Source organism: Mesoplodon bidens (genome assembly GCF_964165515.1).
Source record: "Mesoplodon bidens genome assembly, chromosome: 6".
Taxonomy (NCBI): Eukaryota; Metazoa; Chordata; class Mammalia; order Artiodactyla; family Ziphiidae; genus Mesoplodon; species Mesoplodon bidens.
The window spans coordinates 71,829,303-71,856,033 of record NC_138162.1 but is presented as its reverse complement, the minus strand read 5'-3'; the positions used below and the strand labels follow the sequence as shown (position 1 = coordinate 71,856,033).

Genomic DNA, 26,731 nt, shown 5'->3' with positions numbered 1-26,731 from the left:
AACTTGCTTTCCACTTATTCCTCTGTATCTCAGTAAATGACACCTCTTCTCCCTCTTGGGAAGCTCAAAATCTTGGAATTATCATTGATGCCCCACTTTCTCTCACATTTCACCTGAAATTTTTAGAAAATCTTGCTGCTTCTACCTTCAAAATATACCCCAAATCAAAGTACTGCCACACCTTGGTCTAAGTCATCATCATCACTTGCCTGGATTATTGGGATAGTCCTCAGTTGAACTATTTTTTTTAACTCTTGTCAACCCTTTAAGTCTTTCCTCTATATAGCAGCAAGAATTTTTTTTGAAAAAGCGTTGTCATATAATGTCATTTGACTACTGAATATCCTCCAATATATCCACATCATGCATAAAATAAAACTCATGGCCTACAGAGCCCTACATTACCTGGTCCCTTGTCTCCTCCCTGATCTTCTCTCTTATCCCTTTTCTCCTCATGCACTGGTCTTCAGACACACTGCATTTATTACTCTTCCTTGGGCAACGCTGCCCTTGCTTCAGGCTCTCTACATCTGCTGTTCTCTCTGCCTGGAGCTCTTCTCCCAGATATACAGGCAGATTTTCCCCTCATTTCATTCAAATCTTTGTTCAAATGTTACTTACCTAAAGAAGCCTTTCCTGCTCACCCTTCCTAAAATAGCAGACCCTGACATACTCTGTGCTCTTATCCAGCTTTTTTTCATAGCATTTGTCATGACCTGATATTATATCATGTATCTATTTATTTATTTGCCTATATTTTTCTTATCTTACTAGAATATAAGCTCCCCCGGATAAGGGGCTTTGTTTTGTTTTGTTTGGCTGCTGCATCATCTGGGTATTGACTAGTGCTTGCCACTTCAGAGCTGTTCAATAAATATTTGTTGATTGAGTGAATGTATTGAGTTGTAAAAAGAACAGAGGCTAATACAACTTGTCATTTTTTTCTAGAGAAGGGGCATTTTCTTTAAGAAATATACAGAGATACCAATGTTTCCAGAGTAATTTTTAGATCTTTGCATATTCAATATTGAGAACGTGAGGAGAAAAATTATGGAAATTATGCTTGTTAATTTATTCATTCAATAAATATTTATTGAGTGCCTATTCTGTGCCAGGCACTGTTCTAGGTATTGAGGATAAAATAATGAAAAAAACATACAAAAAACTTTGCACTCATAATTAGGAGAGTGAGGGAAAAAACAAGGTCAATTAGTAAATTGTACAATACAGAAAAGAGTGATAGCTAAAGGGGGAAAAGGGGAAGAAACACTATAGGTTAAATACCCAGAATTCACCAATAGCTCAATTGTAAAGAAAATAAAGAAAGTGGGGGGAAAACAATAGATTATACTCTAAAATATGACCAAACTATGGTGTCTAAGGAGTCACACTTGGAAGATTAAACTAAAAATACAAGAGAATGATTGCTATAAAGGTCAGCGTAGTTTTTAACTGAGGGAGGAATGACAGGGTTGTGATAGAATGGGGTACATAGAAGGGGCTTCTGAGGTGAATGACAGGATTCTGTTTCCTGACCTGGGGGGTGGTTACAAGGGTACTCACCTTATAATGATTCATTAAGCATACATTTATTTTGGATGGTTTTCTGTATCTGTGTTTTATTTTACAATAAAAGATTAACAAAAAAACAACAAAGGAAATAAAAAAGAACCACTCCTAATAAGGCCAATTACCAAGCCAATCCTCTTGTAGATAAAAACTATCAATGCTGAACAAAATATAAAAACAAATACCTGAACAAATAGTGAACAAAATAGGTAGATAATTGGCAGAAGAGAACAAAGGTCAAGTTTCCATTTTGTTAGCATGGCTAAAAGCCATGTGGGGTAGATAAAACTCTGTTAGAAAATCACAGTCTTACTGGTTTAAAAATCAGAGAAGAGGGTTTGAGTTTAGGGTACCACATTCACTGGAAGGTGAGAGAGGAAATCCCCAAAAAGATAGAGCAAAAAAGTGGAGGTCCCAAATTCTGGATATAAAATTTGCCCAAATCTCTGGCTGACCCTTGAAAGTGCATACTGGGGAAAGACTCAAAGCAGGTGTTTTGGTAAGGCCAAAAGAACCGAGCTAAAATTTGAGCTACACCCATTGTAGAGGAAAAGTTAACTATATGTTTCTAAAAATCAATATTCTTCAGAGGAATATTCAGATTCACAATATTGTGGATGTGAATCAAAATTACACAACATTCAAAGAATCGGGAAAACATGGTAAATTTGTAAGAGAAAATATCAATAGAAAACAATCTAGGATGACTCAGATGCTGGAATTAGCCAACAATTATTTCAAAGCTTATATTAAAACTATGCTTGGTGATATACAGGAAAATATACTCACAATTAATGAAAAGATGGGAAATTTTAGAAGAAAAGAGACTTTTTTAAAAGCCCAACTGGAAATTCTCAAACTGAAAAATGAAATAGCTAAAGTAAAAAATTCACAGGATGGGCTTAAGAATAGAATGGAATGGCAGAGTAAAGAAGGAATGAAGTTGAAAATAGATCAACAGAAATTATCCAATATGAAGAACATAGAGAAAATTTTTTTTTATTTAACAGAGGCTTATAGGACAATATCAAAAGTTCTAACATGTATGTGATTGGATACCTGAAAGGAGAGGATAGAGTTAATTGAGAGGGAAAAAATGGCCCAAATTCCCCCCTATTTAGCATAAGACATACATTTACAAATTTAAGAAGTTTAATGAAGCCTATAAAGGATAATTAAGTTGGAAAAAAGCCTCCTATTAATATCATAGTCAAGCTGATAAAAATGAAGGAAAAATATTTGAATGGAATCAGAGAAAAATGACACATTGCATACAGGGAAACAACAATGTAAATGACACCTGCTTTCTCATAAGAAATAATGCAAGCCAGAAGACAGCAAAATATCTTTAAAGTACCAGAGGCGAAATCTGTCAACTCAGAACTCTATATTCAGTTAGAATATCTTTCATGAATGAAGGTAAAGTAAGATTTTCAGATAAAAGAAAGCTAGGAGAATTTATCCCCCCCACATCTGCAGTACAAAAAATAATGTTGCAGTAAGTTCTTCAGTCTCAAAAGGAATAAAGCCAGATGGAAATTCAGATCTTCAGGAAGGAATGAAACACCCTTGTAAATGGTAATTATGTATATAAATATGAGACTATTTTCCCCTTAATTTCTTTAAAATTCACATAACTGCTTGAAGCAAAAATTATAAAATTGTATTGTAGGGCTTATAATATATGTAGATGTAATGCACATGACAACTATAGCATGAGGGAATGGTAAATGGACCTATACACTTGCAAGATTTCCCTATTTTATGTGAAGTAGTACAATATTAACTCAAAGCAGACTGTTATAAGTTATAGATATGAATTGTAATTCCTAGAAAAGTCACTAAAAACACCAAAAAAAGCATAGCTAAAAAGCCAGTATATAAATTTAAATGGAATTCCAAGATATATTCAAGTAGTCCAAAAGAAGGTAAGAAAGAGGGAAGACAGAAACAAAAAACAAAGTCAAAGTGAAACAAACAGTAAAATGGTAGACCTGAATCCAATCATATCAATAATTACATTAGGTGTTAATAGACTAAAGGCTCAAATTAAAAGGCAGAGACAGTTAAAATGGATAAAAAAGAAAAATCCAAATATATACTGTCTAGAAGAAATGTACTTTAAATATAAAGACACAGTTTGAAACTAAATGGATGAAAAAGATATTATCGTACAGAGTATGGAGGCCTATTAATATCAAATAAAGTACACTTCAAGATAAAGATATTAGGAGAGAAAGAGGAGCATTTCAAAAATAATAAAAGGAAGACAAAACAATAATGAATATGTATGTACCTAATAACAGAGTCTCTAAATACCTGATGACAAAACAGAACTAAAGCACGAAATAGACAATTTCACAAGTATCATTATAAATTTTACACTCCTTTCTCAGAAATTGATAGAACAACTAGACAAAAATTTCTGTGAAGACATAAAAGATCTGAACAACACTATAAGCCACCTTGACCTAATTTATATTTAGAGAACACTAGGTGAGAAGTGATGGTGATTTGGACCAGCGAGAACAGCGAAGTGGTGGCACGTGATCAAATTCTAGATCTATTTTAAAGGCTGACTTGGGATAGTCACTTAACATCTCAAAACATTTGTTATAAATCAGTAAAATGAGGATTAATACTATCAACCTCATGGAGTTATTGTGGAATTAACTGAGATAGTACATATAAATGCACTATGCTATACAAATTATGAGATAGTATATATATGGTGCATAGCATAGTGCATGGCTCAGAGTAAGCAATAAGTATACTTAGCAATTAGTCTTACTATTACAATAGTAAGCCCTCCTATGTGCACCCTCTTATGTGCCAGGGCCTAAATTAGGCACAGAGAATACCTATTTCAATATGAGGTTCACATCTTACAGATGAAATGGAAACCAAACATTGCACTCACTTCATTGCAGTACCAATGGGAGCAGGAATGTCCAGCAGCTATAACAATGGGACATAAACCCCACAACTTTCATTTATTAAAATGTCTGTCAGGAAGACACACCTGTGATTCCCTGCATTTTGCCACTCCCACAATTTCATTTTTGAGCCCCTATGCAGAGTCAGATTACCCAAGAAAAGATTTAAGTCAGGGGAAATTTGGGGAAAAGAATAAGCAATACCCGATACAGAATTTCACAGTTGAAGTTTAGATTTTTCTATCTTGACTGAACTCAGGATATTTATTTGGCTTCTGTTGTTTTTCACTGAAGGAATATTGACCTTTAAACAGTCCTGGTTTCTGTGGAATTAGAGGAGAATAAGAAGTGTAAGAGCTGGAGACTCAAGATAGAGCATTTACAGTAAATATTTGAGTAGTACATTGCTCAAGTCATACAACACTCTGGCCAAAAATACTTTGACAATGGGGAAAAGAGCCTTTTCAAGTTAATTCTTCAGATACATTAACCCCAGAGGGTCTTGTATGGGTTGGAAGAGGAAAAGGGAAATTATGTAATATGATCCTGTGAAATGAGTGGGTCAGAAATAAGTGTTTCTACATGCACTGGGTCAACACCAACATCTTTTTTTTTTTTTTTTTTTCAGTACCTGGGCCTCTCACTGTTGTGGCCTCTCCCGTTGCGGAGCACAGGCTCCGGACGCGCAGGCTCAGTGGCCATGGCTCACGGGCCCAGCCACTCCGCGGCATATGGGATCTTCCCGGACCAGGGCACGAACCCATGTCTCCTGCATCAGCAGGTGGACTCTCAACCACTGCGCCACTAGGGAAGCCCAACACCAACATTTTTATTACATCTACTATGGGCTGGGCTCAGAGGATACAAAGAAAAATGAGGCACCATAGAGGTTTCCTTCAGGAGGTGGTTATCAGTCTGGGAGAACACCCAGTGACCTTAGGATCATACCACCAGCCCAAATTCAGGCTATATCCCTGTCCCTCAGAAAGACATGACTACCGTCGGCAAAAGCCTAAAGAACGGATCCCCTGGTCTTTGGGCTGGATGCCTTTTGAATGCCTCTCCAGACCCATTCTCCTTGCTATGTGACCACAGAGGCTAACTTTATGGGCTGCCCCGCTTGGCTCCATTACCCTGAGGCTCCTGGTGAGCTTTCAGTGAGTGTTGGGGCAGAGCCAACAACTTCAGATTATTAAAACAAATATCTATTTCAGTCTCATGTTAAACAAGGACTTATCTAAAAATCTAATGCCAAATATAAGATCATGTAGATTTACCCCTTTGTTTTCTACTAAGGTTTTTACGGTTTTAGTCCTTACATTTAAGTCTTTGATCCATTTTTACGTATTTTGTGTATCATGTGAGGTAGCTGTCCAGTTTCATTCTTTTCAATGTGGATATCCAGTGTCCCAACATAATCTGTGAAAAGGCTATGCTTTTCCCCATTGAATGACCTTGGCACCCGTGTCAAAAATCATTTGAACATATATGCAAAGGATTATTCCTAGGCTCTCTATTCTATTCCATGGTTCTATATATCTCTCTTTATGCCTGTATCACACTATTTTGATTATTGTAGCTCTGTAGTAAGTTTTGAAATCAGGAAGTATGAGTCCTTCAAATTTTTTGTTCTTTTTCTAGATTGTTCTGACTATTCTAGGTCTCTTGCAATTCTATATGAATTTAGAATCAGCTTGTCATTTCTACCAAGAAGCTAGCTGGAATTCTGATAGGGATTGTGTAAAATCTGTAAATCAATTTGGGGAATATAGTCATCTTAACAATATTAAGCCCCTTGATTCATAAACATGGATGAATCATTTAGGTCTCTCATTCCATTCATTTAGGTCTTCTTTAACTTTTTCAATGTTTTGTCATTTTCAGTGTATAATTCTTCCACTTCCTTAGTCAAATTTATTCTTGAGTATTTTATTCTTTTTGACACTATTGTAATGAAATTGTTTTCTTGATTTTATTTTGATTCATTGCAATTGTATAGAAATACAGCTGATTTTTATGTGCTGATCTTGTGCAATTTTGATAAATTCAGTTATTAGTTCTAATCTTTTTTGTGGATTCTTTGGGATTTTCTACATATAAGATCATGTATCTGCAAACAGAGATAACTTTACTTCTTCCTTTTACAATTTGAATGTCTTATTTATTTTTCTTGCCTAATTGCACTGGCTAGAACTTCCAGTACAATGTTGAATAGAAGTGGTGAAGCAAGCAGCCTTGTCTTGTTTCTGATCTCAGGGGGAAGGCTTTCACTCTTTAATCATTGAATGTAATGCTAACTGTGAGTTTTTTTTTTATAGATGCCCTTTATCATTTTGTGGAAGTTCCTTTTTTTTTTTTTTTTTTGCGGTAGGCGGGCCTCTCACTGTTGTGGCCTCTCCCCTTGCAGAGCACAGGCTCCGGATGCGCAGGCTCAGCAGCCATGGCTCACGGGCCCAGCCGCTCTGCGGCATGTGGGATCTTCCCAGACCGGGGCACAAACCCGTGTCCCCTGCATCGGCAGGCGGACTCTCAACCACTGCGCCACCAGGGAAGCCCGGAAGTTCCTTTTTATTCCTAGATTGTTGAGTGTTTTTATTATTAAGTAGTAATGAATTCTGTCAAAAGTTGTTTTGGTATAGATCATGTAGTTTTTTCCCTTCATCCCATGAGTGTGACTTTCATATGTTGAACCACTCTTGCATTCCTGGTATAAATCCCACTTAGTTATGATGTAGAATATTTTTAATATGTTACTGGATTCATTTTTGCTAGTATTTTGTTGAGGATTTTTGCATCTATATGCATAAGGGATATCAGTCTAAAGTGTTCTTTTCTTGTGATATTTTTACTGGCATTTATAGCAGAGTAATTCTGGCCTCAGAATAAAGTAGGAAGGGTTCCTGGCTCTTCTTTTTATATTTATTTATTTATTTTATACTATAACCATTTTACTTACCATCAAGAATATATAAAATCAATGCAGAAAAATTGTATTACATAAATATCATTCTTTTCTTTTCTTTTTTTTTTTGCGGTACACATGCCTCTCACTGTTGTGGCCTCTCCCGTTGTGGAGCACAGGCTCCGGATATGCAGGCTCAGCGGCCATGGCTCACAGGCCCAGCCGCTCTGCGGCATGTGGGATCTTCCCAGACCGGGGCACGAACCTGTGTCCCCTGCATCGGCAGGCAGACTCTCAACCACTGCGCCACCAGGGAAGCCCACATAAATATCATTCTTACAATGGAATCAAAATCTCATGACTACAGAGTATTTTCACTTTGTGTAAGCAATAACTAAAGTCAGTTTTAGAGCTCAACATTCTGATGAAGTTTAGAAGTATTTTAAACTAGCTTTTGGAATCTTAGAATTTATTTTTTAATCTTTCTTTTTCTTTCCTCTCCCAGTAACACTGAGATATAAAATATAATATGTAATATATAGCATATTTATTTTTATTTTTTGAAGAGTTTGAGAAGTATTGCTGTGAATTCTTCTTTAAGTGAATGGTGAATTCACCAGGGAGGGTACTTTATCCTAGGCTTTTCTTGCTTGTTATAGGTCTGTTCAGATTTTCTATTTCTTCCTGAGGCAGTTTTTATAATTTGCATGTTTATAGGAACTTATCCATTTCATTTAGGTTATTTAATTTGTTAATATATAATTGTTTATGATATGCTCTTATAATTTTTTATAAGATTTACAGTAATATATTCACTTTCATTTCTGATTTTAGTAATTTGAGTCTTCTCTTTTTTTTCTTAGTCAAGCTAAAGTTTTGTCAATTTTGTTGATCCTTTCAAAGAATCAATTTTTGGTTCCAGTGATTCTCTCTTTTGCTTTTCTATTCTCCATTTCACTTATTCAGCTCTTATCTTCATTATTTCCTTTTTTCTGCTAGCTTTGTAACTGAGCAGGACCCTATGGGGCCTTCCTGGGACAGAACCCTCCCCCATATCCTCTGCTTTAGCTCCTCTCTGAAGTACCTAGGTAATAGTATCTGATGCATATTTCCTGAGTTTTTCAGATGCTAAAACCACCACCAAATGGAAGAAATTAACTACTTGATAATCATGAGGACATAACCTCCAAACCTTTTGGCACTTAAGGATTGATCACCATCAACCAATCAGAGAATTATGCACGAGCTGATCACATACCCTGGGACACCTCTCCCTCACCTTGCCTTTAAAGATGCCTTGCTGAAACACTTCCGGGAGTTTGGGTTTTTTTAAGCACAAGCCACCTTGTGCTTGCTTGGTCCTGCAATAAACCTTTCTCTGCTCCAAACTTCAATGTTTTGTTTTGTTTGGCCTCACTGTACATCGGGCACACGAACTTGTATTCAGTGCCAACTTTGGGTTTAGTTTACTCTTCTTTTTCTAGCTCCTTAAGGTTTAGAGTTAGGTTACTTGTCGGAAGCCATCCTGGAGCCATTGCACCATGACAAAGTCATGAAGCAATGGAAGGCGAAACTGCAAGGCAGTGCCATGCCAGGCAGGAAGGTGGACTACAGCTCTGTTATGTTTTATGATAATAAATTTACATATAGGGGCAATTTTGGGGGGATGTTTCTCCACGTGAAAGAAAAATTCCTCTAGGACTCCTCCTCTTGAAACTACCACAGAATGGGAAGTACCCACTAAAGCCCTGGGGAAATGGGTAAAGAGCCTGGAACTAAGCAGATGTTTTTATGAAAAACACCCTCTAGTATGGAGTTATGGCCATGGGCCAGAGTTCCTGATGACATAGGAAATTTATGGTTCTATTATAAAGGAAGATTAATTATAGAAAAGCAAATGCCTAGAGCAGAATTGGTTGCTAGGATAGGGAGAAAACACTGTCTCAGTTGGAGGAAACAACAAGAAAGGGCATGCAGGGTATATTGTAAATATTTTCATGGAACCATTGTAAAAGGTTGCCCATGCAAGAAGAGAAATAGGAACAAGTAGCTCCAACTTCTACAATTAAAATAATTATATAGCTGCTTGGCTTGATTACTAAGAAATAACCTGTGATTAATGGGAACTTGGGGAAATATTTTAATAGGACATCTAGAAACTAGGGGATAATTTTTAAGAAAAATCTTTATAGAATATTTTGAGGTTTGATTGTGCTAAGATTGTTTGGTCACATACCTGGTAATGTAATCAACTACAATATATAAACCTGTGATTGTAAACAATAAAGAGAGAGAGAAACATGCAATGCTGATACTTTAAGAAGTGTAATAGATTTATTTCCTTCGCTGACACTATCCATCCCTTGGGTATCCCTGGACTCGCTGGAGCTGGACTCCGGCAGTTACTGGTCTGGGATCTTTCTTCTGTCTTCATGTAGGCGTTTACAGCTATAAATTTTCCTTTGAGCACTGTGATGGGGCTTGGGGCAGGCTGCCCCCAAATATGCCAAGGTGGCATATTGATTATTATGAACTGAAGTTACTTGACAAACAGCCAGTACAAGAAGAATATTCTGACCCTCCTTTGTTTCTCTGAAAGCAGGAAACAGTGCTCCCATTGGAGCTAGGAGGATGGAAGGCATTCTTATCACTGGAGATAGGGAATTCAAAACTGAGAAGTCTGTATAAACAAACTGTATTATTTCTTCATTAATTTGCTACCCCAAGCAAAAACCCCTCTGCTTTGTCAAGTCTTCACAAATAATTGATTCTTTGTCTAAGAAGGTACATTAACAGCCTGCTTTGGTCACTTCTTAGGTCCCACACCTATGGGACCTCTATACAAACAAAATTACATTTGTGTATTTTTCTCCTATTGAGCTGCCTTATATCAATTTGATTATTAGGCTAGCTTAAGGAACCTAGAAGGGTAGAGGAAAATTTTTCCTCCCCTACAACTGTTTTCTCTGCATCTCATAAGTTTGAATATGTTTCATTTTCATTCATTTCTAATAATTTTCTAGTTTCACTTCTAATTTATTTTTTGACCCATTAGTTGCTTGAGTGTGTTAATTTCCCCATATTTGTGAATTTTCTAGTTTTCCTTCAGTTATTAGTCTTATCTCATTGTACTCAGAGAAGAAATTTTAGATGATTTAAATCTCTTAAAATTCATTAAAATTTGTTTTGTGGCCTAATATGTGTCTTTCCTGGAGAATGTTCCAAGTACACTTAAGAAAAAATGTATTCTGCTGTTGTTGTGTTCCACAGATGTGTTCCATAGATGTCTGTAAAGTCTAGTTGGTTTATAGTGTTGTTCAAGCCCTCTATGTTCTTATTGACCTTCTGTCTGGCTGTTCTACACATTATTGAAAGTAGGGTATTGAAGTCTCCAACTGTTACTGTTGAATTGTCTATTTCTCACCTCAATTCTGTCAGTTTATGTGGCATATATTTTGGGCTTCTGTTATTTGGAGAGTATATGTTTTAAATTGTTAATTTTCTTGATGGATTGACTCTTTAATCAATCTATAATGCCTCTGTCACCTGTAACAATTTTTCTCCTAAAGTCAAGTTTGTCTGATATTAGTAGAGCCACACCAACTCTCTTTTGATTACAATTTGCATGGAATATATTTTACCATGCTTTTACTTTCAATCTATTTGTGTCCCTGGATCTAAAGTGAGTGTCTTATAGATGGAATATAATTGGATCATGTTTTTTATTCATTCTGCCAATATCTGCCTTTGCATTGGAAAATTTAAGCCATTTACATAAAGTAACTACACATAAGGAAGTACATACTTCTGCCATTTTGCTATTTGTTTCCTTTAAGTCTTATATCTTTTTTTCCCCATTTTCTCCATTACTGCCTTCTCTTTTTATTGATTTTTTTCTAGTGTGCTACTTTGATTTCCCTCATTTCTTATTCTGTGTATTTTTGGTTTCTTCTTAGTGGTAACCCTGACGATTACAATAAAATTTTAACTCTATAATAATCAACTTTGAGTTAATACTAACATTTTCAATAGCATACAAAACTCTTCTCCTTTATAGTTCCATCCTCTTTTTCCCCAATGTTTTTGTCACAAATTAAATGTTTCTACATTAATTATAGATCAACATAGATCTATGATTATTATTTTATGCATTATTCTTTTAAATTATAAAGAAAAAAGAGAAGAATTACAAATAAAAAATATAACAATATCAGCTTTTATATTTACACATGTAGCTACTTTTTAACATTGTTCTTTATTTCTTCATATGGTTTCAAGTTACTGTCTAGCATCCTACCATTTCAGACTAAAGGACTTACCTTAGCATTTCTTACAGGGCAGATCTACTAGTGACCAACTCTGTTTTTGTATATCTGAGGATGTCTTAATTTTCTCTTCATTTTTGAAGGATGGTTTTGTCACATATAGAATTTTTGGTTGACAGTATTTTTCTTTTAGCACTTTAGATATGTCATCCTAATGCCTTCTGACCTCCATGGTTTCTGAAGAGAAATTGACTGTTAACCTTATTGAGGATACCTTATACATGATAAGAAACTTCTCTTGTGCAGCTTTCAAAATTCTCCCTTTGTCTTTAGCTTTTGACAGTTTGGCTCTAATGTTCTCAGTGTGGATCGCTGAGTTTATCCTGCTTGAATTTAATTGAGTATTTTGAATGTACAGATGCCTGTCTTTCATCAAACTTATGTTTATAAACATTATTTTTTCAAATATTCTGTGTTCTTTTCTCTCTTTTTTCCCTCTAAGACTCCTATTATGCATATGTTGGTATGCTTGAGGTGTCCCAAAGGTCTCTTAATCTCTGTTTATTATTCTTCATTATTTTCTCTTTCTTCTCCCCAATTGACCTAACCACTGATTCTTGTTAATAGTCACATTTGTTACTGATCTCCTCTAGTGAATTTTTCATTTTATTTTACTGTTTTTTTCAATTCCAGAATTTCTAGTTAGTTCCTTTTTATAATTTCTTTCTCTTTATTGATACTCTCTATTTGGTGAGACATCATTCTCCTGGTTTCCTTTATCTCTTTGAACATATTTAAGACAGCTGATTTAAAGTCTCTGTCTGGTAAGTCCCATGTTTGCTTTTCCTCAAGGATGGTTTCTGAAAACTTCTTTTTTTCCTGTGAATGGGCCATATTTTATTGTTTCTTTCCATGCCTCATCATTTGTGTTGAAAACTGGATGTGTTGAAAATTATAACGTAGTAACTCTGGAAATTCAATTCTTCCCATTCCCAGGTTTGTTGCTCCTGCTTGTTGTGAGTTGTTGTTGTTGTTTGTTTAGTGAGTTTTCTAAAGTATTTTCTACAGTCTGTATTCTTTGTTACATGTGACCACTGAAGTCTGTGTTCCATTAGCTTAGTGGTCAGCTAGTGTTATGACCATAATTTCCTTAAACAACTACAGCCAAAATTAGAAGAAAAGAAGAAAAAGAAAAAATTACTCTCCCAGTTTTTGCAAGTTGGTTCTGTGTTGGGCATTCCTTCAGTGCTTAGCCAGGTGATTTATAACTCTGCCTTAGCCTTCACTTCATGCTACCATGGAGACTGAAGGTTAGCCAGAGGTGAAAATATAGGGTCTTCTAAGGCCTGTTTTGAACATGTGTCCAGACTTGGGTATGAGCATTGAATTCCTGATTCCCCAGTGTACATGGGAACTTTTAAAAGACCTTATTCTCCCATGTATCTCCTTTCTTAAGTTCTTCCTTTCCAGGCTTTTTGACTTGTCTATTGCTTATTCTGTTTTATATCTTGTCCCAGGATGCTGCAGCCAATTCTTTTGCCTTTAAATGTTTTTAGCAAACACTTCCCAGGAGGCCACCGCAGACCTGGGAATGCTTCAAATCAAATAAAAGAAAGGAAAGTACTTGCACCAGTCCTTTAGGGAGCCTCAAGACAGGTCAAAACACACAACCACAATTCTTTGAGAATAAGGCCTATCTTCCTCCTTCTGGCACTAGCATCTGCACCATGGGCACAGGCTGTCATCTTCCTGGCTGTCATTGATCTGGGGGATAAAGGATGGCAAGTAGGCAATTAAAAATGCCACAGCACTCTCTCACTGCAATGTACCAGCTTCTTTCTTCATTAAGCTTTTTGTGGTTGTTGTAAATTTTTACTAGATTGAAGGGTAATGTCAAACTTGATTTTAACAGTTCTTGTCAGCTTATTTGTTGCTTTTGTGAAGGAACGGAACCCTGGAATTCCATATTTTGCCATATTAAATGATATCAATTGAAATAGTTCTACAACTTATGTTATGGACAAGAATATGTTTAATTTTGTAAATGTTCTATGTATGCTTGAAAAGAGTATGTATCCTCCACTCTTAGATAAAATGAAATTTATATATCCATTTGACTTAGCTCGTTGATTGTGTCATCCAAGATTTCTAAATTCTTACGAATATTTTTTCTGCTTAATAGTTGCTTATACATATTCAATCTCTCACTAGAATGATTGATATGTGTATTTCCCCCCGTAATTCTACTCATTTTTGTTTTATTTACTTTCGACTGTAACAGATTTTTGTTAGTTTAGATATATTTCTTCCCAGTGTATTGAATGTTTTGTCATATTCAGTAAACTTCTTCATCTTTAGGTATACTTTTTTTTTTTAATTTATTATTTATTTATTTATGTATTTATGGCTGTGTTGGGTCTTCGTTTCTGTGCGAGGGCTTTCTCTAGTTGCGGCGAGCGGGGGCCACTCTTCATCGCGGTGCGCGGGCCTCTCACTGTCGCGGCCTCTCCTGTTGCGGAGCGCAGGCTCCAGATGCGCAGGCTCAGTAGTTGTGGCGCACGGGCTTAGTTGCTCCGCGGCATGTGGGATCTTCCCAGACCAGGGCTCGAACCCGTGTCCCCTGCATTGGCAGGCAGATTCTTAACCACTGCGCCACCAGGGAAGCCCCTAGGTATACTTTTTACCTAAAAGCATAACATGAATGAAGCAATACTAGCTTTCTATTGATTAGTATTTGCCAACATATAATCTTCTATCCTTTAATTTCAATTTACAAATTTTGTATATGTTTCTTAAAAACAGCATATAGATGAATCTTTTCTTTTCAAGTCCAATAATATTAGTTTTTTTATTATTTTTTTTTGTGTGTGTGGTACGTGGGCCTCTCACTGTTGTGGCCTCTCCCGTTGCAGAGCACAGGCTCCAGATGTGCAGGCTCAGTGGCCATGGCTCACGGGCCCAGCCGCTCCACAGCATGTGGGATCTTCCCGGACTGGGGCACGAACCCGTGTCCACTGCATCGGCAGGAGGACTCTCAACCACTGTGCCACCAGGGAAGCCCAATATTAGTTTTTTGACTGGAGCATATAATTCATGTAATGAAATTACTGATATATTTGGGTTAAATATACTCTATTTTGTCTTTTCTCTTTGTCTTGACTTTCTCATGTTTTGTTTTCTCTCCTCTCTTGATTTGTATTGTATGAACTGTTTTGTTCTTTCTCCAGTCTTGCTTTATTTGTATTGTATAGACAACTATTTTATCTTCTTTTTTTTTTTCTTGGGCAGCGCCATGGGGCCTCTAGGATCTTAGTTCCCCAACCAAGGATTGAACCCAGGCCCTCAGCAGTGAAAGTGCAGAGTCCTAACCACTGCATTGCTAGGGAATTCCCTATTTTATCTCAGTATACTTGACCTCATTCTATTTTTCCTCCTCCAAGAGTTTGGAAGTTAGTTATGTGCCTGATATCTATTATTCTGAAAATTTTCCTGAAAAATGTAACAGGCATGTTTAATGTATCTAAGCCTAAAACTCAGGAATATTTTTATCCCCTTTCTGACAAATACATGGTCTTAGAGGATTCCCATTCCTATAATCACCTCTCCAGATTTATGGGCTACTTTTGTCATGTATTTAGTTCTAGCTTTTCTTAATATTACAATAAATTATTATCATCATTTATACTCAATATTTGTTTAGTAGTACCTCCATATTTATCATATTCTTTGCTCTTCAATTCCACTTGAACCTTAGGTCTACCATTTGGGGTCAACTTCCTCTATCTGAAGTATATCCTTTACAATTTCATTTTTAAAAGTCTGCTTGTAGCAAACCCTCAGTTTTAGCTTTTTTTCTCTTCTAGGAGCAAAGTAACATTGCCAGATCTAGTATGTGTCTGTGGGTCAGCAAAATTTCAGACAGCCTCCTTGTATCTACCCTGAAAGGAGGCAGTTGGTACTTGAGAAGGAACAGGAGAGGAGAAAGAACTATGTAAGTCATAAAACTGGGGTGACCATAACTCAGTGTTCACCTATTACTCTGACTAATTATTAATAACACTTTTTTCATTCTAAAAAGTTTTATTGTTTGGGTAATAAATTCTACTGTCACTTGAATAAAGCCCAAATGACCTGTAGTTCTCCTGGCTTCTGGAGCCATGTTTTCATTTGTATTGAACTCAGATAGCTAGGGACTTTCACTTCTAATAGAATGGAGTAGCTTGTGGCAGTCCAATGTTGCCATTAAGAATAACCAAAAAGGGGGCTTCCCTGGTGGCGCAGTGGTTGAGAGTCCGCCTGCCGATTCAGGGGACACGGGTTCGTGCCCCAGTCCGGGAAGATCCCACATGCTGCGGAGTGGCGGGCCCGTGAGCCATGGCTGCTGAGCCTGCGCATCCGGAGCCTGTGCTCCGCAATGGGAGAGGCCACAACAGTGAGTGGCCCGTGTACTGCAAAAAAAAAAAAAAAAGAATAACCAAAAAGGGCTGATAAAGCATCACAAACAAACAAATGAACAAACAAAAAAACAAGGAAACAAAAACCCATTTAAAGGTAAGAGAAAGGTAAGAAGCATTGACGATGAGGAATCAAGATTCCAAGGACAGGGAAGCTGAAGCTACAGCTGCTTTTTTCCCAGGGGCATTGGCCAATTCCATGTGTGCACCAGGAGGCAGGCAATCTGGATTCTGTCTGGGCAGAAGGCCACTGCTAGGAAACAGAGAAATCAGCAAAGTCTTTGGTTGTCTTGTGGGGCTGAAGAGACAAAACTGGAGGCTCGAAGGGCCAAGAATTTAGTGGGAAAAAAGGGCTGGGGAGAACTGAGCCTGACATAAAGGGAGTTTTCTCCTCAAAATATTTGCCAAATTATGCAGCTGCATGAGGTCGAGGTTTAAAAATATTAGAAAGCCCTTAAAACGAGCTGAAGTTTTGGCGGTTTTTGTTGTATTTTGCGATCTTACTCTTCTGAGGAGAGAAAAGTTATAGTGCATGACTGCGAGGGGAAATTTTCTTAATTTAAAAATTTGCTTAATCCAAAAGAAGCAAAGAAAGAAAGAAAATGTGGCATAAACCAGGAGGACAAAATATAGAAAAATAAAGCAAAATTGTAGACATAAATGCAAATATATCAGTAAATACAATAAATGTAAGTAGACTAAATAGTCCAGTACAAAGACAAATGATAGTCAAACTGGTTAAAAACGAAATAAAACAAAAACCAACTACATACTGCTTATAAGAGATACTTCTTAAATAAAGAGGAACATTTTATAATAAAACAGAGTTCAGAGTACATCATAAGTAGACTAAATAGTCCAGTACAAAGACAAATGATAGTCAAACTGGTTAAAAACAAAACAAAAACCAACTACATACTGCTTATAAGAGATACTTCTTAAATAAAGAGGAACATTTTATAATAAAACAGAGTTCAGAGTACATCATAAAGTCACACTGTTTATCCTTTGTAATCTTAGTATTTGCAAGAATTACCAGGGTAGAGCATAATGACAGTCCTTGGTTGTTACCTGTCATCTCTCCCTCCCATTTAATGCACACAGCTCAACTCCAAATCAGCACGGATCGCCTAGCTTCTTCCCTACTTGCCTTCTTCCTTCACTGCTTTATTTCAAGAGGAGATACAGCCCTCTTCTTTCATTCCTCACAAACACAACACTTAGCTGGTAACAGATAATTGCTCAGGCTTAGGGATAATGAAAGTGTTGCATGCGACATGATTCTGATGTGAATTGGAAGTACAAAAACAGAACATAAAATCCATAATTGCTGGATTAATTTAAGATGGAAATGGGGAGAAGACAGAAAGCAGCGAATCTTAGTTGACAGGATTGTAACTATTGGCTTTTTTTACATGCTATTAAAACCTGCTAAAATCTCACCCATTCAGCTCTCCCTTCTACAGCAATCTGGTTCTCTGCCAAACTTTCGGTAATAAATAGAGCCTGCAAGCTCTCGGAACAGAGAACTGCAGCTTTTCAGGGGAGAAATCAAAACAAGATCACAAGGTAAGAATGAAATCAATATTCTGGTAGATTTTTAGTGACGTCTTGCAAAGTGAGATCTTGAGAACCATGGTTTTATTTCTATAAAATAAAAGATTAGGTCGATTTATTATTATTGCCAATAGAAGTAAAAGTTGATGATAATAGTTGCTACTAACTTCGAATTCCATTTTGCTTTCCTTTGAGTGATTTATAAAATTATTAATAAATTGCTAAAATAAATTGTTTTTATAGTACTGTTCCCCTTCTCCACCACAAAACTTCGTAAAGCAAGTTGATAATTCTATTTCCTACTCCTGAAATGCTTATCCAGGACAAACATACTCACAATTGTTTACAAGAGGTTTTCAAGAAAGAAGGACAAATATAAAAACTGAAAGGTGCCATTCCCTCAAAGGAATCTGCTCAAAAATAATTTGTGAAAAAATAAGGAATTGACATTCTAAATAAGTAAATTTAAAAGCTCATTAGTGTTGCTACTATTCTTCATTTAGAGTGAAAATTGTTTTTGTTCTCTTTAATTCTTGCTGTCTTGCACTTTCCTCTGCCTTATCTTTCCCTGCATGAATACTTGCCTCCAGACTATTTTAATTTAAAAAATGACACGAAGTCCTAAGTATTGTGGCTGCACACAAGTTGATTCTAGAAGGTCTTTGGAGAATTTAGAGTGGAGTATCTAGGACTAGGTGTGGCTGGATATTCTTGATGCTCACTCACTCCTCAGCATTGTGCTTCCTCGGCTTGAATCATCCCTTTATGTCACTGTATGCATCCCTGTATGTCATCCTATGCTGTTCCCTACATCCCTACCTACTGCTTCTCACATTTGTCTTTTGAATACTTACGGCTCTTCTAATTTCGACCCTGAAAAGGCACAGCTCTGTGTTCAGAAAACTTCAGAATCCTCTGTTTCTTAAAGTTTAGGGTGGGTGCTTGAGCTGAATCACACAGCTGGGTAGTGTCCTTAAATTGTATAGAACTCTCATGGGCACCACTCTCTGCAACTCAAATTTCACATTTTCTTCTCCATGCTTCTCTGAAAGGATCCTGGATTTCCTACCAATATTTGACTGGTGGCTGCATAATTCATTTTCTCAGCAATGTACTGACCTAGATGTTTTTCTCTTTCCCACCACTATTTAACTTACAATATCTAAAGCAAGAATGTACCTCTTTTCCTTTCCCATTTATGGAGAGGGAAGAATCCTGAGGGGAACTTTCAGTTAGGGGTTGAAATAGGAAGAAATAGGAAGAAAAATATATACATCAGGGAACATTTATGCCAGTAAATCTGATAGCATGAGGTCTTTTTTGGAGATGTGAGTGTAACTGTGCCAAAATCAATGTATCTTTCATTCAACAAGTTGAAATTTTGCCAAACATGGTGGGAATCAAGTGATAGAATTCTCTTATATCTCAACTTTCAGCAGGGACATTTAGAAACATTAAGACCAAAAATAATCTCCTTGAACAGCAGAAAGAGATCTTAATTCCATTAAAAAAAATAATGCTTGGTTCAAGGACTTTAGGAAATCCTGGTAGAACCTCTAATCTCTTTTCAGTTTCCCTGTGGTTTCTCTGGTGCTGATATCTGTATGCAAAAGGAACCTTTAAAGGTACACAGCCTTAGAGGACAGGCAAAGTTCATTTTTGGAGGTGTTAAAGGGGGGAATAAAGAGTTTGGGGCACTTCTGCCCTGTAGCAGACTCCTGGCACATGTTCACATGCTGTCCTTGTTATTGTTGGTAAATCATGCTATATCTGTGAAGGTTTTTTATTTTTTTGTTTTGTTTTGTTTTTTGCTTTAAGTGAGGAGTGCAGTATAGCATAATAGTAAAAAACACAGATTTTTAGAGTAAGATAGGCCTCAACTCCATTATCTGTCATTGATTAGCTGTATGATTTTGGATCTTAACTTTCCTGAGCCTGAATTTTTTTTCTCTTGTGTAAAATGTAAAACAAAAACAAAACAATAATATAACACTCTACTTTAGAGAGGTGATGAGATGCTTATGAAGGTAAAGCAAGTCAGAAGCAGTCATGAAAGGTAACTGTTAATGATCACTGAAATTTTACTAAATGTGAGACATTCATTCCACATTCTCCCATTTAATCTTCACAGTACCTCTGTGAAATAAATATTATCTTCTCCATTTATAAAATTAAGCAGGTGAGATTTAGAAAGATCGTACTAACCCAACATGACACAACCAGCAAATTTCAGACCAGCAATTAAAACCCAGAGTTAAGTTCCGTGAAGGAGAAAGACCCAACAGGGAAAATGGATTCCAAATGACTTAATTTAATGTGTCTCTAATCCTCTTTGTGAAGCCATTTTCTATTCAAATTTTCCATCATTTCCAAACAAAAATTTTAGTGAGATAACATTAAAACCTTTCACCTGTTTTCTTTAGGGCTACATTCATTACCACCTGAGGGAAAGGGTTCTTGTCAGCCACTGTTCTCTTATGTGACTTTCTTTTTTCATTCCCACTGGTAATGCCAGAACCAACAGTATCCATCCATAAACCTGACTTTACTTTTAACCAGCATACCAGTCTACACCTAGTTCCCCTTCACTTTGAACAGCTCATAAATTGGATGATCATCACAATTTTCCCCAGCAGTGTTAACGAATCTGAGACCTTTTGCAATTGTAAGAATGTTTTGCTCATTACTTCTCTTGGATTTCCTAGCAAAGATTAGATATTTTCTTAAAGAGTTGGACAGAACTCCAAAGTTTTGCATGTCTGCTGTGTTCAAATCTCAACCACTCTAACTTCTTAGCCTGCTGGCTCTATCAGTTGCAGTTGTTTAAGAAATGCTATTTAAGTAGTTTATATTTTCTTTTAAAAGAGGAAATGATATAACTTTTTCCCACGTTTTTTCATTTGGGGGCTTGTTAAACCCAAACATGAACTTTCCTCTAACCTGAATTTATTAGTTCCAAAATTTTTCCTACCTAAGGTTTTATTTTTCCATTATCTTTTATACATATATTATATATTAATTGTCCACACTCTTTAGCAATCCTGTTTAAACAATACTTTATCAGTAGTCAGCATGATTGCTTCATGCAGGTAAATCAATAGTAGTAGTATTGTTTCCTTGAGTAAATATTTCTTTTTTTCTAGTCATTTTTAAGAGTTTGAGCCACAGACCTAGGTGCCAACATTCATTCTAGTGTAATTCGGTGGCTATCTTTAGTTTCCTTTTTTTTCTTCATTATGACTTGTATAAGATCCATATTACCTCAATGTATATGTAGCATTACTTTATCAAAGAGCATGCATATTTTTTTTTTTTTTTTTTTTTTTCTTTTTGCGGTATGCGGGCCTCTCACTCTTGTGGCCTCTCCCGTTGCGGAGCACAGGCTCCGGATGCGCAGGCCCAGCGGCCATGGCTCACGGGCCCAGCCGCTCCGCGGCATATGGGATCCTCCCAGACCGGGGCACGAACCCGTATCCCCTGCATCGGCAGGCGGACTCTCAACCACTGCGCCACCAGGGAGGCCCAAGCATGCATATTTTTTTCTTCACTGACTTTCTCACGTGCCATATGGTTTGTGAAATCATAATCATAATTGTCACTATGTGGTGCCAATTACATTTATTAGAATAAATTGGATGTTATTGACTCAAAGGAGTATAAGCTGTTTTACTAAAAAAGTTTGGAGGATCCCATGCCTAGGATGTGACATATAATGCTTACATGTGGCTGTCCAATTATTATTACCATTCATTATGTCAAGTGGAAGGATTTCTCCTCAGTACGATGAGGTCCATGAGATTAGACACAGCATTTAGACGCATTAAAGTCATTTGCACTGTGATGTGCCAGTTGGAAAAAAAATGTTGTTTATAAATCTTTGTATTTTTTAATTCATAAAAGTATAAAAAGTTAGATAGAAGTCCAGTTTTTAGCAGCGTCCAATTTTTTTTTCTGGTTATTTGTGGAAAATGCTCCTAAAAGAGCATCTGGCTTTAGACTTATTGGCTCTCCCTACTATCTAGATAGAATCATGAAGGGACTAGTAACCTCGAGGGTTGTAGTTCACTGCTAGGTCCAGATAACTTCTGTACTTATTACACGCAACACCTCTTCTTGGCAAAGAAAGGGACACCAGTTATATTCTTTTGCTCTGCATCATTAGGCATACTAAGAAAGAGGTCATATCTGTCCAGAGGAGGAAAATAATTAGGTCTTATCTTGGAGAAGAGAAGTGACTAGCATAGTCTTTTCATTTCAGTAGTTTTCACTTTAAACCCAGCTACCAGGTAACCAAGACTGAGCTTACTTGGATTCCCATGTAAGGATGATGAAGTCAGCAATCTGGGAAACTGCTGCAGCCCATGAAGTAGGCAGGGTGGGAGACAAAGGCTTGTCACGCCATGGTGGACAAGTTTCCAGACCTCTGAGTTGTATTTCTGATCATTGCACAAGATAGCTCTGTTGAAACTTTTATGGGAATTAAATATCCAGGGTATGGATTGTGGCTTAGCTTATTCGGGTCAATGTCCAGGAACTCCCACATCTGTGAGTAGAAAGTTTCTATACTCTTGATTTTTAAATGTCTTCTAACAATCAAATTTAATATCTAATACACAATGCAGTATATCACTGGGTGGCCATTTGGTTGTGAAAGAAAATCTCATGGTCTGTCCAGGGATGATGTTTAAAACATTTAACAGCTGGCATGGCATGGCAGAGATAAGTGAGAAAGGAACTAGCCACGTGGAGCATGCCAGCTGAATACCAACTTTGGAAGGGACTCTCATTGTGGCTTTGGCCTCTATCAACTAATTTGGGATAATGTGGTAGTGAAGGAGCTGTGGAATAGCTGAAGTTTTGCGGTACGCAGGCATCTCACTGTTGTGGCCTCTCCCGTTGCGGAGCACAGGCTCAGATGCACAGGCTCAGTGGCCATGGCTCACGGGCCTAGCTGCTCCGCGGCATGTGGGATCTTCCCAGACCGGGGCACGAACCTGTGTCCCCTGCATTGGCAGGCAGACTCTCAACCACTGTGCCACCAGGGAAGCCCAGTGCTTTTCTCTTTTGAGCATTATTACGGACTCATGATTTTTGGTGATGTGTAATTAACTCGTTTTCAGACTTGTTTTGATTAGCTATAATTTTTTTGTTGTCTTGAGTCACTTGGTCACAATTTAGCACACAGAAGCCCCTTCATGGTGGCTCTTTTTTTTTAAACTACATCAGAACTTTAAAATATGCATCACTGCTCTCAGGCAACAAGTTATTCAGGCTCACCATGCATTTCTTCTACCTGAAACATTAAATCAGCCATTCTCCAAAGAGCCCTAGTTTCTTCAGTGGAGAACATTATTAGGCTATCAAAATCTGGGCCCTGGGATATACATTGGATTATATCATCTTAATACTGAAATTAAAGCAGTTCACTTAAAATCATGAGTTCATATTTGTATTATCACTGGAGTTCTATGATATACATCAAAATATTTCTTACAATTATTTTTAATATTTTATTTTGTTATGAGTATATAAACATTTGTTTGATTTACACTTTGGTCCAATTGTTTAAGTTCTTTTTGACTTTGAAAATGTTGATGTGTTATTAATTGACAGTTCTTAAAATTTGGTTGCTGCATTAGTTACTGGAGGATATGGAAACCTGCTTAACAGTTCACTTTATAAACAGGATGTTAACTGAAGTTTGATCTTCAATGTCTTTACACGTCATCTCATTTGGTCACTATGTGTCCACCCACAATGACTTAATGCATGATTATATGTATATGATTTTCATAATCTATTTTATACACAAATTAATATATATATATATTTCTTGTGAACAAATCCTACTAGTGTTTTACAAGAATAAAATAACAATAAAAGTACTATATTGGCAATCTGTAAAATTAATAGTAAAACTAGTAATAATAGTACCACTATTGGCAATCTGTATTTTTTTTTAAAAGAACATCTCAAATAATTATTTATAAATTTCAAAATCTTTTCCTGATATAAAATTTTTCAGTTTATCCATTCTGTTTCTGTCATATCATGCTTTTCTCTCATATAAAATATTTTTATTGATTTTAAAATATCACTTTATGTATTCATATTATACTAAATTTTTGCTTAAAATATATCATTATTTAAATATTAAAATGTTTAAACTAGCTGCTATGGAACGCAGTATGAAGGTTCCTCAAAAAATTAAAAATAGAACCACCATATGATCTAGCAATCCCACTTTTGTGTATGTATCCAAAAGAATCGAAAGCAGGATATTGAAGAGATATTTACAGACCTATGTTCATTGTAGTATTATTCAAAATAGCCAAGAGGTGGAATCAACCCAAATGTCCACTAATGAAAGGATAAAGAAAATATTGTATCTACATACAATGGAATATTATTCAGCCTTTAAAAAAAGGAGGAAATCCTGTCACATGCTACAACAGGGATGAACCTTGAGGACATTATGCTAAGTGAAATAAGCCAGACACAAATACTGTATACTATATGATCCCACTTATAGGAGGTATTAAAGTAGTCAAACACAAGAAACAGAGAGTGGAATGGTGTTGCCATGGGCTTTGGGAAGGGGGAAATGGCGAGTTGTTGTATGATGGATATAGTTTTAGTTTTGCAAGAATGAAAAAGTTCTAGAGAGCTGTTGCACAACAATGTGAATGTAGTTAACACTACTGAAGTGTACACTTAAAAATGGTTAAGATGGTAAGTTTTATATTATCTATTTTTTACCACAATTAAAAATGTTTAAAAAGAAGGGCTTTGAGCAGGGGGTGGGGGAGAATGTTTAAACAACCCAACTGTATTTAGAGATATTATTAAGTCATTGTCCAGAATACATTAGTTGTTAGCCATTTCTTTTTAGGATTTAGAAAAAGCCAATGAAGATTACATTTAGACAAAAAATATGTAAAGATAATTTGTATCACTTGATATGCTTTAGCTGCAATAAAAGAATAACAAATTGAATATGGCTCAAATTATAAGGACACTTACTGCTCACTTAACAAGAAGTTCTGAAGTTGGCAGCCCCAGAGTTGGTACAAAGAATCAAGGACATTACCAAAAGACCCAGGCTCGTCTTACCCTTCTGCTCTGCCATTCTCAGACTGTCCATGATCTCTCCCTTCATGGGAGAAGATGGCTGGCCCAGCTTTGAGCACCACATCATCACAGAGGGCAAGTGAGTGGAAGTCAAACAGCACTTACTTCTAAGGAGAGAAAATTTCCCAGAAGTCCCAGGCACACCTCCCCTTTCTCTCAATGGTAAGATCTGTGTCACATGCCTATACCTAGACCTGTTATTGGCAGATGGAGACAGTATTGCCATGAATGGCTTAGGTTTCTGCATATCTAAATTTCTTCTTTGGGGAAAGAAAAGAGATTTGTCAGCTAAAAAACAACATTCATGCTAGGTAAATTCTCAGCATCCCCTCATTCCTGCAGAACTCCAACCATTTTTAATTTTTCAGGACTTCTTGCCCGTCACTGAGAAGGACAGCCAAAGTCTTTTCAAAGTCATCCTGAGGATTCTGCCTTAGTCTGAAAAACACCTCAAAAATTGTCTTTAATCTGATTTTCAGTTCTTTCAGGACAGAAAACTAAGTCTTTAATCAGACATATCAGAAGCACTTCTTCCATACTAAGGGAAGAGAGGAATGTGTCCATTTCCCATTTGACCATTTTCTAGTCAGCTCAATTCATTCTTAAATACAGACACTGATGTTCCTGTCATTGTTTTTTTTTTAAGCCATGAAATAGATTGCTTACTTAATTCTGTCAATGAGTCTCTTTGACCACCACACTTGAGAAAGTAGAATCCATATATTTTAGAATTCACTGACAGTCTCTATTTCCTTTAACTTAAAAAATTCATTAACATAAACACACAGAAAATTGCACAAATCATGTGAACAAACCTATGCAACCATAAAAGGAAACAGAAGAGTAAAGAACTCCAGAGTCCTCCTCCTGCCCTCTTCTTGTCACTTCTATCTACCTCAAGAAAAGCCATTATTAGGTTTTCTAATATCATATATGCAATTTGCCTTTGGGGGTTTTGACCTATTTATAAATAAATTCATACATTCTATATCTTTTTGTGTCTAGCCTCATTCATTCAAGATTATGTTTGTGAGATGACTCTGTGTTGTTGCACATCGAAGTAGCTTGTTTACTCTCATTACTGGTTAGAATTCCTCTAAATGAATGTGCCACAATTTATCCATTATAATGTAGTCGGACATTTGCATTGTTTGCTGATTGGAATTATGTGACTAGGACTGCTAGGAACATTCCCCTACATATATTTTGGCAAATATTTTTATGCCTTTCTGTTGGATATATACCTTCAAGTAGACTTGTTGGGCCAAATGTATGTATATGTTCAGCTTTAGTGGATACTACCACATTATTTTCCAAAGTGGTTGTAGCAATTTACACTCTCATCAGCCATGTATAAGAATTCCAGTTGTCCCAAATCCTTGCAAATACCTGGTATTTCCTGTCTTCCTCATTTTAGCCATTCTGATGGATAGGCATTGTTGTTCTCCTTCAACCTTAATGCATGCATTTTCTTTACTTTTCCTAGAAATATGTTGTTTCAGTCTGGGGCAACTAGACTTAAGTTAGCTGACAAACACACTTCAGAAAAAGATATATTCCCTAGGATTGTAGTTTTGGAGTTGAGGTATGCCTCTGTTGTGTACCAACTGCAAAGCAACATTAATTAGAGAAGAAAACATTAAGAAAACAAACCATCATATTATATTTGGGTTTCAGAAAAAAAGTCAGGAATCACTTTTTTAAAATGTTACACTATAGTAGAAAAAAAGGATTATTCTCTTAACCCCATGATCACAGATGGAGTTTTTATAGACTTTGAATACAACATACTTTAAGGAAATTTAGTCAAGTTATTACTGAATCATTATGATCTAATAATAATCCACCCTCAATGTTTTATTAAATAAAACATTGTCCAAATGACATACAATTTAACAAAGTATTTACTTTATGTAA

General features: G+C 36.4%; 2 protein-coding genes across 4 annotated transcripts in view; one reads left to right on the top strand and one right to left on the bottom strand.

Annotated features, from left to right (window-relative positions):
- Positions 1-26,731, bottom strand: part of RANBP6 (RAN binding protein 6) — a 292,381-nt gene that overhangs the window by 88,294 nt on the left and 177,356 nt on the right. The gene's annotated exons all lie outside the window — the stretch shown is intronic.
- The window catches only part of IL33 (interleukin 33), a 34,286-nt gene continuing 25,216 nt past the window's right edge, over positions 17,662-26,731 (top strand). For 2 of the 3 annotated variants that reach the window (XM_081236866.1, XM_081236864.1), the window contains exon 1: positions 17,662-17,695. The gene's annotated coding sequence lies outside the window, so the exon portion shown is untranslated. Of the gene's footprint in view, positions 17,696-24,877; positions 24,977-26,731 lie in introns of those variants that run through there. The other variant, XM_081236865.1, reaches the window with a different exon arrangement.